The sequence below is a fragment of the Muntiacus reevesi genome, chromosome 18, assembly GCF_963930625.1.
Source record: "Muntiacus reevesi chromosome 18, mMunRee1.1, whole genome shotgun sequence".
Classification (NCBI taxonomy): Eukaryota; Metazoa; Chordata; class Mammalia; order Artiodactyla; family Cervidae; genus Muntiacus; species Muntiacus reevesi.
The window spans coordinates 43,560,285-43,565,174 of record NC_089266.1 but is presented as its reverse complement, the minus strand read 5'-3'; the positions used below and the strand labels follow the sequence as shown (position 1 = coordinate 43,565,174).

General features: G+C 45.7%; 1 non-coding gene across 1 annotated transcript; it reads right to left on the bottom strand.

Annotated features, from left to right (window-relative positions):
* Positions 1–209: 209 nt before the first annotated feature.
* TRNAG-CCC (transfer RNA glycine (anticodon CCC)) lies at positions 210–282 on the bottom strand. Its single transcript has one exon. It is a non-coding gene; the product is annotated as a tRNA-Gly (tRNA).
* Positions 283–4,890: the final 4,608 nt, after the last annotated feature.

Genomic DNA, 4,890 nt, shown 5'->3' with positions numbered 1-4,890 from the left:
GTTGCTCCACGGCATGTGAAATCTTCCTGGACCAGGGATTGAACCCATGTCTTCTGCATCAGCAGGCAGACCCCTATCCACACTGTTCCACCGGGGAAGTTTAACACAGTTTTAATTTTTTTTTTTCTTAAAAAGTATTTATTTATTTATTTGGCTGCTCCCTGTCTTAGTTGTGGCATGTGAACTCTTTTGCTACATGTGGGATCTAGTTCCCTGACCAGGGATCGAACCCAGGCCCCCTGCATTGGGAGTACAGAGTCCTAGCCACTGGACTACCAGGGAAGCCAGTTTAACACAGTTTTAAAAATTCTTTTTTTATTGTGGTAAAATCTACAAAACCATTGTAACATTTTTAAGTGTTCAATTCAATGGCATTAAGTACATTCGCACTGTTGTGCAACCATCACCACCATCCACTTCCAAAACTTTTTCTCATCCCAAACTGAAGCTCAGTACTCATTAAATACTAACTCCCCATTCTCTCCTCCCTCCAGCCCTTGGTAACCTCTATTCTACTTTTGGTCCTTATGAACTTGACTATTCCAGGTACTTCATATAAGTGGAATCATACAGTATGTATCCTTTTGTATCTGGCTTATTTCACTTAGCATGATGTCTTCAAAGTTCACCTGTGTTACAGTGTGTATTGGAATTTCCTTCTTTTTTTTTTTAAAGCCTGAATAATATTCCATAGTATGAATATGCCACCTTTTGTTTATCCATTCATCTGTCAGTGAACTTTTGGATTGTTTCTACCTTCCAGCTATTGTGAATAATGCTGCTCTATGAATACATGGGTGTACAAATACATGTTTGAGTCTCTGCTTTCAATTCTTTGGCCTGTATACCTAGAAGAACAATTGCTACTGAGGCAGTTTTTAGTACTCATTTTTGGGACTTTCCCAGAAATTATTTTGGATTTCCTAAGCTATGGCCACTTTTTGTCCTTTGAATGTGATTTTTTTAGAAATTGCTAGCAGTTTTATTGTTTTGTTGTTTGGTTGCCCAGCTGTGTTTGACTGTTTTGCGATCCCATGGTCTGTATGTAGCTCGCCGGGATCCTCTGTTCATGGGATTTCCCAGGCAAGAATACTGGAGAAATTAGCCATTTCCTACTCCAGGGGATCCTCCCGATCCAAGGATGGAACCCGTGTCTCCTGCAAGTCTTCTGCATTGGTGGGCATATCCTTCACCTCTGAGCCATTAGGGAAGCCACTAGCAGTTTTGGAAGCCTTAAAAATCAATTTAAAAATGTTTTATTAAAGCAAAGCTGAGAAGTAAGGACATGAATCTCCCTTTCCTGATGAAAGGTCTGCCCAGAGTATAGAAGAGTCGTCCCAGGGCCAGGATTCAAGCTCAGATCTGTCTGAGCTCAAAGCCATGCTTGGTCAAATACCATGTTCTCTTTGTTGAAACCAATTTGTTGGGCTATCAAATTGGGAAATGCCATTTTGGATCAAAAAGGTATGATATGAAGACTGATTTTAAAATGTTCATTATAGAGGTTTTCCATCGAGGACTGGGGTGGAGTAAGTGGGAGGGAGGCACTAGAAGGAGGAAATATAGTTCCTCCGTTCATGGAATTCTCCAGGCAAGAAGACTGGAGTGAGTAGCTGTTCTCTTCTCCAGGGACATATATATTAGTGAGTGAAAGTTGTTCAGTCGTGTCCGACTCTTTGTGATACCATGGACTATACAGTCCATGGAATTCTCCAGGCCAGGTTACTGGAGTGGGTAGCCTTTCCCTTCTCCAGGGCATCTTCCCAACCCAGGGAACCAACCCAGGTCTCCCGCATAGCAGGCAGATTCTTTACCAGCTGAGCCACCAGGGAAGCCTGATAAATAAGACTGGTAAGTATATAATTATGACTGATTCTAGTTGTATGGCAGAAACCAACACTACATTGTAAAGCAATAATCCTCTAATTAAAAAAAAATTAATTGAAAAATGTTTTCCAATCAAGAAGAAAATAAATAATCAAGGTCTAAAATTTGGAACCTAGAGAAAAGCAGAAATAAAAGTTACCCACGGCCCTACCACTGTCAATCAATTGTATACCTCTGTACAACGCTTAATTGCATATTTCCTACAGTGCAGTTTACTTGATCTTGCCAGGCCGAGAAAAGACAGGCATTTAGTAACCTTGGCGAATGCCGAGCCTTTGTTTTATAAAGGTTTACACTGTCAGGAGATGGGAGGGGGCGCGGCCGCCGCAGATTCGCAGCAGATCTCCCTTCAAGAAAGAACTTGTGTTCCTTTCAGATGCAAAGAACGCGGTTAGCTGATCGCCTCCAGCAGCAGCTCCTCAGCCAGCTTCAGGCTCCTCCCCGACAGCCCCCAAACCAACGTCTGAGCGTGGTGGAGTTGCCAGCACCCAGACCTTTCAATAGGCAATTTTTTCACCTCCCATTGCGTTGCCCAAGACTTTGCGTGATCTGCGCTGTGGTCTGAGAAGATCCCGGCCTTTTTTCTTTCTCTTTGTCTTTCGTTACACAAGATAGGGTCTGCATGGCCTCTTTCCCTGCTCCGTCTTGCCTCCTCACCCTTTATCTTTCACAGTTACGGCTCTCCAACAAATCTTTCACTTCTAACTCCAGCTCTGTACCTGTGTGTTTTTCGCGTGCTCAGTCGCCTCAGATTCTTTGCGACCCCATTGACTGGGGCCCACCAGGCTAAAGTCCATGGACTTTCCAGGCAAGAATACTGGAGTGGGTTGCCATTTCCTTCTCCAGGGGATCTTCCCCACCCAGGGATCAAACTCTCGTCTCCTTCATCTCCTCCTGCATTAGCGGGCGGATTTACCACTGTGCCACCTGGGAAGCCCAGCTCTGGGTCTGCTAATTCCTAAGTCCATCATCTGCTTTTTGGAGGACCCAGATGGATAGAGGTGGTGACTACTGATGAAAAGGTCTGTTTCTGAAATTTTATTCCTTTTTTGGAAAGCTAAACATAGAATTTCTACACCAGGTAATATTCAACATACCATCAATTCTGGGCTTTACTCAGTTCAGTTCAGTTCAGTCGCTCAGTCGTGTCCGACTCTTTGTGACCCTCATGAACTACAGCACGCCTGGCTTCCCTGTCCATCACCAGCTCCCAGAGTTTACCCAAACTCATGCCCATTGAGTTGGTGATGCCACCCAACCATCTCATCCTCTGGGCTTTATACAGAGCATGAAAGGTTTTTCTTTTTTTATTTTTTTTTTATAAGAATTGAGTTTTCGACCAGATGGCCAGAGCCGGGAGCCCCGAAGTCTGAGTTCAGCGCCCCCGGAGGCCTGGGAGCCATGATTCTGGAACCTTCGGACCTGCTGTCAGAGTGAAAGGGGATAGGGCTTAGGGCTCAGGCTTAGGGCTCAGGCTCTGAGGGCGGTGCTTCTCGGGCTGAGGGGCGGGGCTTAGGGAGCCTATGCTGGTGGGGGCGGGGCCTGGGTGGAGGAGGAGCCTGAGGAGGGGTTTGGGTGGAACAGCTGAGCCAGAGATGGGTCCAAGGAGAGGAATCCCTGGGATTGAGTTTGTCCAATGAGCAACGAGGGGGCAGAAGGCGGGGCCTCAGAAATTCTAGAACCAGTGAAGCTGGGGGGAAGATTGGGAAGATGACACTGAAAGACAGGGGTGTGGATTTATGGTTGGGGCCCTGCCGTTGGGGTGGGGAGATAAGAAAAAAGTTTTCTGAGTATTTTCCTCAATCAAATCTTATGTCTTAGTATTTTAAGAAGCACAGAATGGTGGACTAATGGTAATAACTCTGAGAAACCATAGAAGAAAGACTAATGAAAGAAAGCAACGTGGAGACCAGATTCTATAGTAACAAAGATGACAGATTAAGACTGACACAAGAAGGGGATGATTAGGAACATGGCAGCTGCTTTCCAGAAGTCCTGACGGTGAGTAATCAATAAAGTCTGATGAATGTGGAAGAACAGAACATAGTAAAAATGTGTTACAGTTGAGTGTTTTGCAATGCAAGTGAGTGTGAATTAAGCACTAAACACATAAAATGAATATATGAAAGTAGTGGTATCTGTTGTAACTCATGCCACTGCAGGGGCTTTTAAGAGTTGCTAATAAAATAGTAATGCATTTTATTTATCTGACTCTGGAAACACAACAGACCATTTCCAGGCGGCCATGCAGCTCTCCTCCCATGCTCAGGCAGGCCAGATACAGAGCTGGAGTTATAACCTTCCTTTTCATGTAGCCTGGTGAGCAGCTCTTGCAATAAGCTGTATCTCAGACTGATTGCAAGGAGGGCTTCCCAGGTGGTTCCGTGGTAAAGAATCCGCCTGCCAATGTGGGAGATGCAGGAGATGAACGCTGGATTCATGGGTTGGGAAGATCCCCTGGAGTAGGAAATGGCAACCTACTCCTGCATTCTTGCCTGGAGAATCCCATGGACAGAGGAGCCTGGTGGGCTACAGCCCATGGGGTCACTAAGAGTTGGACGCAGTTAACACCCATGCAGGCTGATGGAGGCATGTACCTCATGTCTGTGGCTCTGAAATCTTGCCCGTGACACCTGCAGCTGCTCGCTGGGAAGCAGGGGCTCTGTTCTGCTCTTGTCATGAATGCCCAGCGCTTGTGTCTAGGGCCTTAGAGACATTCTCCTCACTGGTCCTTTTATTTCCTTGATACAAAAAACCACATTCATGCTCCCTCCTTCTCCTGCATCCCAGTTAGCCCAAGAACTGCATCTTTGCCTGGCTTGGGGGTTCTCAGCCTGACTACCCCATTCACTAACACCCAGGCTGCATGCCTGACCATTGAACACAGAACATCTGGAGGTGGGGCACGGTGGCAGGATTTTAAAAAAGCTGCCCATGTGATAACAATGTGTGGTCAAAGTTAAGAATTTCTGGCTTAGCTAAACCCATTTCCTTAATGGAAGG